The sequence below is a fragment of the Mauremys reevesii genome, linkage group 4 (assembly GCF_016161935.1).
Source record: "Mauremys reevesii isolate NIE-2019 linkage group 4, ASM1616193v1, whole genome shotgun sequence".
Lineage (NCBI taxonomy): Eukaryota > Metazoa > Chordata > Testudines > Geoemydidae > Mauremys > Mauremys reevesii.
Window position 1 is genome coordinate 111661048 of NC_052626.1, and position 14674 is coordinate 111675721.

Consider the following 14674-nt stretch of genomic DNA (forward strand, 5'->3'; position numbering starts at 1 on the left):
AGCTCTTTGGGGCAGGGCTCTCTCTTCCAATGTATACGTACAGCACCTAGCACAACAGGGTCCTGATCACACTTGGAGTCTTTAGGTGCTATTGTAATAGGAATAATTATTAATCAAGCATGGACTGGGTATGTCCCAACAACCCCATTGATTCCAAAAGGCTGTTAATGGATGATGACAGCACAGCGGAGGCTGTAAGAAATCATAATAGCAAAAAAGATTTGCTATTTATTTTAACTTGCTTTGCCTTTTCTGAATGGTACCACTTTGGGCTTCTACAGCATTCATGCTGGTATGCCACTGACTCTATTTACCCCTTACCCCCGTATATGGGGCATATATTCTGTAGCCCTCCAAAGAGTACGGAATTTCAGAAGCCAGAAAGCAGCCTGCTAGTGACAGGATCCAAAGAGATGATCGGTTCCCAGATATCATCTCTTTCCATTCCATTTGCATTTGTGCCATTGCTATAAACAGAAACTTAACAGCAAAGTGGCTGTACACAAGGGGCCACACTCAGTCTTGGTGTCTGTTACATTTGTCCCCAGTCACATGTGAGATGAATGCACCCCAAACTCTCCATCCCACACCTCCTAATCTGGTTAATTTGGCTTCCATCACAAAGGAGGCTCCCTGTCTCTTCTCTCGCATTGGATTTTGCTGCTACTAGCAGAAGGCATTGAGGAGGAGAGGGAATAATAAGGGGCAGCCACAGATGCAGAAGCATAGAGAACTGACTATCATGTCAACTAAGCAGGGCCGCCCAGCTGAATTGCCGCCGAAGACCTGGCACTTCGGCGGCAGGTCCCGGGGCGGAAGGACCCCCCACTGCCGAATTGCCACCGAAGACCTGGAGCGGAAGAAGCTCCGGGGGCCCGGGCCCCGCAAGAGTTTTCCGGGGCCCCCAGAGCAAGTGAAGGACCCCATTCCAGGGGCCCCGAAAAACTTTCATGGGGGCCACTGCGGGGCCCGGGGCCTGGAGCAAATTGCCCCACTTGCCCCCCCCCCCCCCCCGGGCGGCCCTGCAACTAAGTGACACTTGCAATGCAGCCTAACCAGTAATCATATTTACCTTGCGCCTTTCCTCCTGCAGCACTTTGCAAACTAGGTATACAAAGAACCACTAATAGGCAGCCTCCTCTAGGGCAGGGGATAGTCATGGACAGGGCCGACTCCAGGCACCAGCCCAGCAAGCAGGTGCTTGGGGCGGCCAATGGAGAGGGGTGGCATGTCTGGCTCTTCGGCAGCAATTCGGCGGCAGGTCCCTCCCGCCATCTTGGAGCGAAGGACCAGCTGCCGAATTCTGAAGCGGCGACAGTAGAGCTGATTGCGACTGCGGCTTTTTTTTTTTGTGCTGCTTGGAGCGGCTAAAATCCTGGAGCCGGCCCTGGTCATGGAAATTTTAGCCATGGATACAGAGCAAATCCCTGTAAGGTTTTGAAGCCCGCTTGATGAGCAGCTTCTCATGCTGATTGCAGAGGCCTTCCCAATGACCATAAAATGGCCCCTGCAGAGCTTCAGAGCTCAGCCAACAGGGTAGGAAACACTGAGCTCCATGCCTATCCTTAAGGAGTTTAGAAATATTCTAGGGACTTGAGGCCATGGCAGAGCAGCTGAGCTCTGTGTCTGTCCCTGCACTACTTCTAAACTCTGGAGAGACATGCACATTGCTGAGAAGTTCTGCAGGGGATAACCAGGAACTCAGTGCCATGGACTCCAGAGAGATTCCCAGCATTCTGATCTGGCAGTGTTTCACACTCCCTTTGCACAGGTGTAAATGATGATATAAGGCAGTGGAAGGCCAGGTTCAGAGCACTCATCTTGGGCAACAGACTGTGACTTTAGTATTAGGGGCAGGGAGCAGGGCAGCTTCTCCAGGCCATCTGAGCTACGCTCACTCGCTGTGAGGACACAATAAGCAGCAGTCCTGCCAACCCCACAAAGTCCTACGTCAGGAGTCAGGCCCCTGAATCAGGCTTAACAATCACGAGATTTTAAAAAAGCGTGAAGTTCAGGTTTCTTCTTTTGCCTTCTGCTTTTTGAGCATGTACTTTCCCAAGCTCTTCCCCCATATTTTTGTTTTAAGTGAAAGCTGAGATTTTCCCATGACTCCAGGAGCTGAGTCTTTAAGGAAAAACACACCAAACCTTATGAGACTTGTGATTAAAACCGTGGAAAATGGCAGCATGAGGATGGGAATGACCTCTGAGCTCCTCTGTATTCTGGGGCCTGCTAGAAGCCTGCCTAGCCCCCAGCATAAGTCAGGCAACTTTTGGAAGCCGTCTTTTGGAACATGCAGTTTTGAGACTTTACCAGTGTATACACTTTGTGGTAACATGAGCATTTAGCATGGCTCTTCGCATTTGTGCCAAAACAACAGGTCGGGGCACAGTCCTTCAAAGGAGGCTCATAGAGATGAAGCAAGACAACAAATGCCTCTGCATAATGTTAAAACAACCATGGACATTTTGCAGAGCTGGATTGTTAAAGATACTGATGAAATTGAATCTACTGCTAGTAACTGATTACTGGGTCAGAAAAGCAGTCCAGTTACATATCACTAAATAGTGCTGCCTGATACACACAACAGGTTAGTGGTTACTCCTAGCTCAGGTTTATACAACAAATTTCTGTCAGCCTAGCTCCAGGAGTGTGAAAGAGTGTGATTTGCAAGTGACATAGCTATGCCGGCAGAAGTCCCTAGTGTAGACACAGTTATATGAGCAAAACTGCACTTTTGCTGGTATAGCTTATTTGCTCAGGAGGGTCAGAATAAGCACTATTGACAAAAGCTGCGTCCACACTAAGAGTACTTTGGTAGACTGGTATAGCTACACCAACAAAGCCTTCCAAGTGTAGATGTAACACACAGGAGCAGGACACAGTATGCGTGGCTAGACTGCACACTGTGACATCATCAGTGCTCACCTGCGGGACAGATAAAATCTGGGATTGTTCAAACACGTAATGAAAAGTAAATCCATAGTTGGTACCATTTTCAGGCAGGTCCACTTACATTTTATCAAGGTACCTTTTAAAGGGGAAAGACAGAAGGAAAAATATTCCCCACAATGCATTGCACCTTCTTGGCAGCAGCTCTGCAGCACTTTTTAAAAGTATCAACTCACATCTTTGCTTAGGGCACTGTTACATCTTGACCTGGCCCTAACAATTCTGTGAGAGAAATTGTATATCTCTGCTGTGGTCATGCTGGCGATCTGTGCCTGGTGAAACTATCACTTTTAGTTGGTGATGAAGGGCCTGTTCCGAAACCCACTGGAAATCAATGGGAAGGCTTCCGTTGACTGCAGTGGGTTTTGGATGACGCCTAAAGGTATGAAAGCTTTGTAACAATAATTATAGACAGCATGTCAGTAGCTGTTAGTTGGAGTTTCATAACTAAATTCCTGCTCCTCATGCTTTGTGTTTACCACCAGAGCAATTCCAAGGACTCATATTCCTTTTTTATTAGCTGTAGATATAACCCACTCTATAAGAGCAAATAAAAACACGGCCAGCCTCCTGATTGTGCAAGGGCTTTGTGCCAACAATAACACTGCACCTCTGCCTCTAACTTGTCACAGCATGTAAGGATGGAAGGCAGTATTTACAGTAGCACCCCATGCTGTGTGTGGCCTGGGGACAAGAAGCCAAGTGGGGGAAAATAACTTACTAGAGATTAAGCAGCCCAGTGAAAAAAACATCCTTGGTCATGTAAGCTTAGGAACAGAGACAGCCTCCTGTCTTATAAGTAGAGCTGAATGAAAAAATGCCAGTTACTTTTTAGCAAGAAAATTCAAAATATTATTTTTTCTAGATTTCCCACAAACATTTTCCAAGGATTATATGGGGGGGGGGGGAATGAAACAAATATTTTTAATTTTGAAACCAATTTTCAGTATTGGGGGGGGGGGTTTGGTAAAATATTTCAAAAACTGAATGTTTTTACCAAAAAAACAAAAATTTGAATTGAAAAAAATGTTTTTTGTTTTTAACAGCAAAATAACAGAAGGAAATTTTTGACCAAAATGAATATTTTCCCAATACTTTTCATTTCAGTAAAAAAGCCAGTGTTTGTTTTTTAAAAGTTACAATGAGAAAAAAGTCTTGCTTGTACGATTATAAACCCTTGGAAAGAAATCCTGTCCACTCCCCTTTGAACTGTGTAGAAGAGATGCCTGGGGATCAAAGCTGGGTGTTGCAAGAGTCAGAATAACTTCACAAGTCCACCTCACCAATCATCATTACCTGAATATCTGTGATGTAGTCACAATGGTCCCTTGGGGACTACTGCCAGCTGATGGGCTGCTCTAGCCTGTGTCAGGGCAGTGATCAGGGCAACTCTGGGCAAAGAATTAGGGAGCTCCCCAACCTGTTGCTGCTGCGGCTGAGATCTGCTCAGCATGAGTCTGACCTAATATCATCCGACTGTGGCTTCAAGATGAAACAATAGGATGGATGGACTGGCTTGAAAAAAAATCAGAGCTAGAGGAATACTTTCTGGGGTTCACATCAGCTTGGATAGCTGTCCCACCACAACCACCAGCCTTTAGAGGTCTCAGCAGATCTCAGGAGCTCTGGGGCATCTCCAGAGAGACAAGCAGCAATGGGCTGTGGAACACGGCTGAACGCACATAGGTTGAAGAAAGCAGCCAGCCAGAGGCCAGGAGAGAGGGAGTTAGAACGCAGAGCCCTCTCTCCCGCTAGGGAGTATTAACAGCAGGCCAGCTTCTGCCCTTGGCTACGCCTGCAACTCAGTGAGATTTGGGTGTGTGTAACCAAGGGCAGAATTTGGATCATAGGGAAGTAAGCAGCATTGTATTTGGCTAGAGACATTAGGCTCTCTAGGGAGGGCATACAGAGCCAGAAAGCTACCCATGTCCATCCTAAAAAGGGAGCACATTGGTGAGGGAAATGAGGAAGCAGCAGGGACCTGTTTGCCATTGGGGAAGCTGGAGAAAGGTATTGGGGGGAGGGAGGGAGAGGGAGAAGGCTGGGAAGCACAGAAAGCTCTTTTATGTCCTAGACTGTGTGGTGCTCTCCCTATTAATGTAAGGAGAACTTGGGTCAAACAAATACACACTTTGCTTCTACCTAGCAGCACAGAAACCAGAGTCTGCTTCTGCTTGCAGCAGGCAGCTCTCTGTTCTGTTCAGCATTCAGGCCTGGTCTACCCTGGGGGTGTGGGGGAGGGGCAAGATAAGTTGGTCTAAGTTACGCAACTTCAGCTACGAAAATAGCATAGCTGAAGTCGACGTACTTAGAGCTACTTACCGTGGTGTCTTCACTGCAGTAGGTTGACTACTGCCACTCCCCTGGTGGAGTACCAGAGTCGACGGGAGACGGGGACCCCCGCTGGATTGATTGCTCCAGAGGTAAGTGTGGACATACCTTTCAGGGCCCTGCATTGCTGTCTGAATTCTCTCGCCATTTCCCACAACCTCACTTCACAACAGCAGCTACTCCGCTGCTTCACACAGTGATCTCTCTGGGACAGAGGCTATTTTCTTGTACCCTGTCTGTCCCTAGCATAGTCCCTGGCCTTTGGTTAGGGCCCCTAGAGATGCTACTGTCATACCAATAATGAGGCAGCAGGGTGATGACCATGGATTTGGGTGCATTCAGATACCTATCCAAGCCTACGGGAGCTGAACTGAGTACACACATGGAGGTTCACCCACCACCAGCAAACAGCTAGATTACTGCCGAAAGGATGCTGCCCTCTTCTTTCAAAAAGCTCCATTTTCAGATGGCGTAGGGAAAAAGGAAAGGGTGAGTGAGGCTTTAAGAGGAAAGGTTGTCAGTAAGAGGAGAGCTGCACTGCAGCAGGGGAAAACAAGGGGTAACGTGAAGCTGAGATCTGTGGTAGGAAAGGAAACATGAAGAGAGACACTGTAGTGGCACAGTCGGAGACGTTGATATGAACAATGTAGTCATTCAAAGCCAGTGGGGAAAGACGGAATTAGTGTGCCTCAGGCATTCCAGTGGCACAGCTCCATGAAACCAGATCAGCTCCAGCACCAACTTCCACCGGGGCATAAACACACAGCAACCAGGCCCTGGGAAAGTTTAAGTGGCACAGCTTCAAAAGGCTGTCCTCTTGATTACTATTTACACACAGTAGAGCAGTGATGGGCAACCTGTGGCCTCAGCCTAGCATCCCCAAAAGAGATTTGAGCCCCATTGTGACAGGCACTGCACAAACATAGTGAGAGACAATCCCTGCCCTGAAGCTGTTTGCAGTCTAAATAGACAAGACAGATAAAGGGTGGGAGGAAAGCACAGAGAGCTGAAGTGACTTGGCTAAGCAATGCAGAGCTCTGAATGCTGATCAGAGTGGAGAGCTGCCTGCTGCAGATCGGAGCAGACTCTGCTGCCAAGTGGATGCAAACAGGTTGGTAAAATGCATCCCAGGTCTCCTGGTTCCCAGACCAGTGCACTAGCCATTGGATCCCTGATCAGAGCTGGAGGTAGGAATTGCATGGCCAGCAGGTGGGAGAATGCTGCGTTCTTCCTCCTGAGTATTGTTCTTACTGGGCTAGGCAGAAATTATCATAGTGAGACTAAAATATTCAGACCCATAAAGGTGAACATGAACAGCATCTTATTGGCTAGAGACTTTAGGCACTGGGTGTGGGGGTGGGAGGGGCATATATGGAGCCAGAAAACTACCCATGTCAATCATAACGAGAGGGTAGGGAACCACTGGAGACAATGTTGTTACTTTAATTGTGCCCTGTGCCCAAGGGTCTCAAAGCACTTCCCAGATATTAAGAGCCAGATTTAGCCACAGCCCTGCATTGGGGGCAGTGTGGAGTGACTCTGCCCCAGGGGGAGAGTCAGGATCCCAAGTGAGAAGTGTAAGCCCCAGGGCTCTACCCTCTCCCAGCCTCCCGTGGGTTGACTTGCACCCCAGGGGGCACATTCAGGAAGCAGTCCCTGTGCTCAGTCAGGCTGGCCACGCTCTGGGACAAATGTTTACAACACCCTGGAATGTAACTTAATGATGGTGTTACATATGAGAAAATCCTGGCTCTCAATTTGCTGAAAAAAGTCATGCTAAGTCAGTCAATTCCTATTAAATAATAATACTGACCAATCATGTTACATATACAAAATGAGTGTCTGCTGATAAGCTGCAATGGAATTAGAGGACAGCAATTCTTCCTCACTAAGGAAGCTACTTATTTTTTTCTGGACCTCTGACATCATTCCTTTAAAATGATTGTTTCAACAGAGAACCTCTGCTGGCAGTTTGTTCAGTCACTATAGCCTGAATTGCAGCCCAGTTCTTTTAATGATGATGACAAAAGTATGCAGCAGTGTGTACACTGACTTTTTATTCATGGAAATCCCACCCTTTCCCCCCAGTCAAGTTAATGAATTGTGACAGTTACCTCTATGGATGCGGAAACAGGCATACAGAAATATTAAGTGACTAGCCCAAGTCCAGTGACAGAAAGGGAAACTGAATCCTGGAATCTTGACCTAGGTGCTGGAACTGGGGGTGCTGCCAAACCCCTGGCTTTAAGTGGTTTCCATTATATAACAGGTTTACAGTTTGGTTCAATGGCTCTCAGCACCCCACTATACACATTGTACCCTGAGTCTTGATTCCCTTTTCAGTGCTCTACCCACTAGACACTGCTGAACAGGAAGTGCACGAATCCTCTCATAAGTGTACGATCACAAAGAGGCATGTTTTTCTCTCTTCCTTGTACCTATTGGAAGCAAACTTAAGCATGTACTTCACTGACACCTCCCCAGCCATCACCATTCAGGGCAAATAACCAGGAAAGAAGGGGCCTGAGGAGATAAATGAGCTGGAGTGAGAAATTAGGTTAAGTCTCCAAGGCTTTTAATAGCCAGTGTACTTTTGAGAGCTGCATTCATTTTGTGGGATGGGGAGAGATTTCTTGCTAATGTGAATAGCAGTAATTTATCAAAGTCAGCTCTTTGGTGGTCTCTGGGACCCAAAACTGGGAGCCAAATTAAGGCCCTGATTCAGAAAAGCATTCCAATTCAAGACAGGGCTTAAGCATGTGGTTTACTTTTAAGCATGAGCTTAAGTTCAAGTAGTGCATGTGTCGGTTACGGTGTCAGTTACGTCTGAACTGGGATGGCCTTACGCTTGTGCTTAGGTGTTTTCCTGAATCATGGCCTAAATCCACTAAACAAAAATGTTGGTTGAGCTCAGTTTATTGAATCAGTGCTCTTTGTCTTACATTGCAGACGTTAAGTACACATATTAAACCAGTGTGAAAGATGTGGAATTTTCGGGGGGCGGGGGGAGAAGAGGAAATATTTCATGTGCGCAGTTGCAGTGTATCCATTTATATTCGTGTTAATGTCACATGTAGCTCAGCTGAAATAATTAACAAGCCCATGGTTCTATACAGGAGATAACCAGTAACTAATGCTGAATAATCACCCTTGTTTTTGTCCAGCATGCTAACTAATTAATAACTAATGGCTATTTTCTACCCAGCATTATGAAAAAGATAGTTTCAAGGCAATTTTTAGAGCTTTGTGCTTTTGGAGCCAGAGCTTTGGCTGGTGTGAATGCACGTAACACCACCGATGTCAATGGATCTATGCCAATTTATACCAGCTGAGGATCAACTGGGCCCTTTATTTTCATTTATGCTGCTGTTTATCAGCCCCTGTTAGATGTTAGAAATTGTCATTTCTTTTATGGCCTGTTTGTTCAGTTCCACCAGTTGAACGCTGATTCTCGTCCCCACCCCATGTTTATAACAGAGCTGGAATTGACGTCATTATTTTCGAGTGTCTGATAGCATGTTAGGTTCCTCAAGAGAACAAATAGAGAGACAATCCCTGCCCAGAGGAGAGTACAAGATAAATTCACAGAAGACACAAAGAATATGTCTACACTGCAATCCAAAGTGAGGCTGCAGCAGGGTAGACATACCAGTGCTCGCATGGCTAAAACCAGCAGCGTGGATGCAGCAGTGTGGGCTGTTCAAGCACACCAGGGACCATGGATATGTATTCACGTTGCTAGACTGTGCTGAAGTGGGCACACCTACCCGTGCTGCAGTCACACCGCAGATTGCAGTGTAAACACACTCAAAGTGAGGGGCAAAAGCAGTCAAAATTGGGGTAGGGGGAGGACAAAGATTATGACTATAGGACTGTGCAGTTATTCAGTAGAACCCTGATCCTGAAAACTGGTCCATGCAAATGGACTCCTGGGCTCCACATGGGCACAGGGCTCTGCATGTAGGCAGCCAATTGCAGAATCACGACCTTGATGATCCCATTAAATGTTTTGTTCTGCTCTTGAGAACCAGCAACTGCCACTTATGTAGCACTTCGCTGCGCTCTGCTCTGTCTAGGGAGAGGCACGTCAGCTTGGGAAAAATACGAATTGAGCTGACCCTTAGCTCATGCACACCCAACTCAACCAAACCTTCTTTCCAATTCAAATCACTCACTTCCCTCTGCAAAGCTCCCAGCCCATGCAACTATCTGCTAGGCTCAGATATTGAACTCAAGTCTCCCAAAGAGCTCTGGCTGTTGGATAACTGAAATCAGCTGTGCTCTGGATACTGTGGCTGTGTAGCTGTGGAAACCAGTCTGTGATCGGTCGGGCTGTAATTTAATCTTTGACCTGTAGTACATTCCACTCCGCCAATGAGGACATGAGGTCTCTTATGTGCCAGGGATCCTACAGTGGCACTTCTCCATGGAAACTGTGCTGCCAATGGATCACTATAGATTGGATGCAGTCTGCCCCTGTTCAGAGTCTCCTGGCTACAGCACACCAACCTGTGCCTTAAGCCAGTGGTTCTCAACAAAGGGTCTGGGGCCCCCTGGAGACCCACAAGCAGGTTTCAGGGGGGCCGCCAAGCAGGGCCAGCGTTAGATTCGCTGGGGCCCAGGGCAGAAAGCCGAAGCCCCACTGCATGGGGCTGAAACCCGGGTCCTTGAGCCCCGCCACTCGGGGCTGAAGCCGAAGCCTGAGCAACTTCGCTTTAAGGGGGCCCCTGTGGTGTGGGGCCCCGGGCAGTTGCCCTGCATGCTACCTCCTAATGCCAGCCCTGGGTTTTATTTGCAGAAAACTAGTTGTTGTGGCACAGGTGGGCCATGGAGCTTTATGAGGGGGGGGGCCTTGGAAAGAAAAAGGTTGAGAACCCCTGCCTGAAGCAAAGCACCTCCAGGCAGATGGTGTCATTTGCCTAAGCCAGGCAGGTGGGAATGACTTGGGCCTGTCTTGCCCAGTGTTCTGTTACAGCCCAGAAACCTTTCTTCAGTTACAAACTGCTTTTGGTATCGAGTGATCACGGCTGCCAGGCTGTCACTCCTCAAGTTAACTGTTTCATCAGCTGGTTAATCTGCAGCAGGCGAAGTGCTCAGCACTCTCAAAGCTTGGACTCCATGATAAGACAGCACAGAAACTTCTTGCTGCGAGCACAGTTACAGGCTGTGAAATTCCCCTTCCATTTTATAGGCATTAGTTAGTTCTTCCCTAGGCACAAGTAGATCAGTATAGTGTACAGCCAATCGGGAAGGGGTGACTGATGTGAGTCATGCTGCTTAATGTACTACTGGAAAGTGCTCAGATGATCACAGTCTAAGTACTTGTATAGACTAGAATATTCTCTTACAGCCTGATTCTAAGCCCACTGAAGTCAATAGAGAGACCCCCACCCTTAGTTTCAGTTATCTTAGGATCCTTTTTCCCCTGGGTTCAGTGCATAACCCTTGAATGGGTACAGTATTATTTATTAAGCCTTGAAAACAATTTAGATCAGTAGGAGGCTGCTGGCTAATGCAACCACAAAGATAGCAATAAGCCTGTTGTGTAAACTACTCATTATTTTAAAGTACTTCCTTCCCAGCCTTTCTCTAGGGATTGCCAGGAATACAATGGATTTCCCTCAATGTCCTTTCATCTAGGTTCAGAACAGAAGCCAGTAAGCAGAGAAGCAGCTTTATTTATTCATGGTGCACGTTAACATTTATTCAGCTGGCTGCCCTGTGCGTTGAATAAGGCAGCAACATGATAGCTACTTGTCCTTCTACCTGCTGTCTGGCTAGCCATGGTGCGTTCTATAAATGTGGCCAGAGACCCTTCCAGAACTTGGGGCTGAGCAAAGGAGAGACTGTGTTTTACTCTTTAAGAGTGATGACCCTGTGGTACCCATGATGACCTGGAGGTAAGCTCACCAACAGCTGGGAGCAACCCATCCACCCTCTGTTCATGCAAACTGGGTGAGGGATCATTCATCTGATCATGGCACGGCTATGCTAGTTGACTCTGAAGGAGATGCTGACCATAAACTGTTCACACACAAGGCACATATACAGGGCCAGGTTTGCTAGTATACTCTGGATGCCTGGTGATGCAAAGCAGCTGGATGGTACCAGTGATTCTGCACATGGTATTCTCTTTTCCTATCCTTCCTAGGGTGACCAGACAGCAAGTGTGAAAAATCGGGACAGGGGATGGGGGGAAATAGGAGTCTATATAAGAAAAAGACCCCAAAATCGTGACTGTCCCTAGAAAATCGGGACATCTGGTTACCCGAATCCTTCCTGTTAAATGTAAACTTACGTGTAGGAATTCATACTAGGCAGACAGGATGAGCAGGTGGCCAACTTTACATTGTAGGAGAAAATGTAACTTTCAGAATTTCCAGACTTTTGAGTGTTTGATTTTACAACAGAAGCTGGGAATAGGCAACAGGAATGGATCACTTGATGATTACCTGTTCCGTTCATTCCCTCTGAAACACCTGGCACTGTCCACTGTCGGTAGACAGGATACTGGGCTAGATGGACCTTTGATCTGACCCAGTATGACCACACTTATGTTCTTACATTCTAACATTTAATGTTGCATTAACCTCGGGATTTTGTTTGGTTGGTTTTTGCATTATTATTATTATTATTAATAATAATTATTGTTATTTCGTCTGTGAATAGGGTATGAGGATGGATGTGTGGGAGAAATTCCTCTTAGTGCTATTAGAATCAGCCTATTCAATCCCCATCAGATTGAAGGTAACTAAATGCAAAAAGAAAGAGGGTTAATGCAACACTTGCCTCCTTTGTATAGTGTTTTGAGATTTACTATTAAAAAGTGAATTACAAAGAAGGTCATTGTCATCATTCCCATTTCACGGGCAGGGAAACTGAGGCACAGAGCAGTAATGTGATTTGCCCAAGATGATCTAGCAGGCTGCTGGCCAAGCCAAAGATAGCATCTAGGTCTCCCAAGTCTGAGTTCAGTACTCTATTTACTTGGGTACAGCGCCTCTGACATCCTAAATGACATTTATAAAGTGTTGCCTATACGGGTCAATAAAGCGGGAGAGACAGGTAGGTGTCCAACCACTGAGGGTTTTTTGACAGAAAAGTAAGCACACAGAAGGCTTACCTCATTCATATACAAGCAGTGTAGTCTAGCAGGGGGCTGGGAGGGTGGAGCCCTGGATCCTATTCCCAGCTCTGCCACAGGCCTGCTGTGGGATGTCAGTACTTGTCATTTAACCTCTCAGTGTTGGTGAATTTGTAACAAGAATTGCTTTTAGGGTGACCAGATAGCAAGTGTGAAAAATCGGGACAGAGGGTGGCGGGTAATAGGAGCCTATATAAGAAAAAGCCCCAAATATCGGGACTGTCCCTATAAAATCGGGACATCTGATCACCCTAATTGCTTTTGGGGCAGCTTCACAAAAAAGCAAGGCACTTTTCACCTAAGTGTTGTGATTGACGTTTGTTTTTGAGAACAAATTTGTTTTATAGAGAGTATGGATGCTTCGGGAGTGTTTGCCAAACCACTGGCTACTTATTTTCCATCTCCAGTTGTGGGCAGTAAAGCTATTTTAGAGCTGTCAGTGTCCCTATGGAGGGGCATAAAGCCAGTATTTTAACATCCACATGTTGATTACCTAATAAGAAGTCTCAGTTCTGTGATGCATTCACATCGTTGGTGGCAGGGCTGGCGCAACCATTTAGGTGACCTAGGCGGTCGCCTAGGGCACTAGGATTTGGGGGGAGGGGGCGCCATTTTCTCCGTTAGCGACCGCAGCGGCCAGATCTTTGGCCACCCCGGTCGCCGCCGGCATTTAGGCGGAGGGAGCTGGGGCAGGGGAGCGCGGAGAGGGCCGCCTGCAGCAAGTAAGGGTGGGGAGGGCGGCACACAGGGGAACACCCCGCCCCAGCTCACCCCTGCCCCGCCTCCTCCCCGAGCACGATGTGGCTGCTTCACTTTTCCCGCCTCCCAGGCTTGTGGCGCCAAACAGCTTAGGCGCCGCAACCCTGGGAGGCAGTAGAAGTGAAGCAGCGATGGCGTGCTCGGGGTGCTCGTGCTCTTGCTTGGAGCAGGGGTGGGGTGGGGTGCCTCAGGGCGGAGGGTGGGCGGTGGGGAGCTGCCGCAGGGGGGTGCCTCAGGGTGGGGGCGCTGAGGGGGGGAGGGCGCAAGGTGGAAGTTTCGCTTAGGGCGCGAAACATCCTTGCACCAGCCCTGGTTGGTGGATATCTGCCTTAAGGAAAGTGGCCTTAGTACATGAAATGTTTAAAATAGATTATGTTCAACTTTCAGTTTAATTTTTATTTTGACCAGTATTCCGAAGAGGCTAAAATAAGATCAAGGTATTTACTGTAGAAGGCTTTTAGACTGAAATCTTTGCACCACCAAAAACTGCCCTCCCCTAGTCAAGCTCTGGGTACCTTCAACATACAGTTAAAAACAGAATAACATAGGAATTACAGAACATAACAGGAGGGCACTATGGCCCCCTTACACTGTGTAAAGGGGCCTTAGTGCAAATGAGAATAAGGTCCAACTAAGTCCAATGCATCAGCACTTCTTTTCCCCACTCAAGCACATGTTATTTAATCGCCAGACAAGTGACCAATAGAATAACCCCTGCACTTTCTCCCCAGACAGAAATTAGGCCACAAATAGTCAGTGAGTGGTGCAAATAGCACTGAATTTATCTCCTCCCTTTACTTCTGTGTATTGGTCCCTTGCAGCTAATCTAAACGATTAATGATTACTTTGTTCAACACTTTATCCGCTAAGCTAAGTACTCAGCCCTTCAGCCAAGGAGGTCACTCACGGTGACACTATCCCAGGTTGAGGTCATTTTACAGTGACAAATCTCCAGGCAACCAGTCTGCAACGGAGGTCACTGTAGAGCGACAACTATCCCAGGCACCCCGCCTGTGACCATGATCACCTTACAGTGAAAATATCTCAGGCAACCAGTAGGCAAAGGCAAGTTTCTAATCAAGTCTGAGCAACTCATTGAATTGCTGCTGGAATGCTTTGATAGTCTACAAACCTAGAACAGAAGAATTGCCAGAATTCCACAAGGTTGTTTAGTAATTTTGCAGCTGGAAAGCAAAATCAGAAAAGCCCCGTTCTGTTCTATTCTGGCTTTTATATCTGCACCCATCACACTGCACTCACAAAACTAACGTTGCGTACTTGTGGCCGGATTCGGCTAATGAAGTCAATGAGAATTCTACACACAGAAGGCTTTCCAGACCACAACTAGAGTACCCCAAACTGAGGAGCTTTTATCCTCCTAGCTGAACTGTGTGGAGGAGAAGATTTCTCGTCTCACCTCCTCCCGTTGCTTGTTCAGGCGATCACTACATAGTGTGGACCAGATCCTCAGCTAGTGTAAATCAGCTG

General features: G+C 47.2%; 1 protein-coding gene and 1 long non-coding RNA gene across 4 annotated transcripts in view; one reads left to right on the plus strand and one right to left on the minus strand.

Annotated features, from left to right (window-relative positions):
* The window catches only part of LOC120404630, a 143349-nt gene that overhangs the window by 76991 nt on the left and 51684 nt on the right, over positions 1–14674 (plus strand). The gene's annotated exons all lie outside the window — the stretch shown is intronic.
* EPS8L2 (EPS8 like 2) overlaps positions 1–14674 on the minus strand; it is a 116499-nt gene that overhangs the window by 70644 nt on the left and 31181 nt on the right. The gene's annotated exons all lie outside the window — the stretch shown is intronic.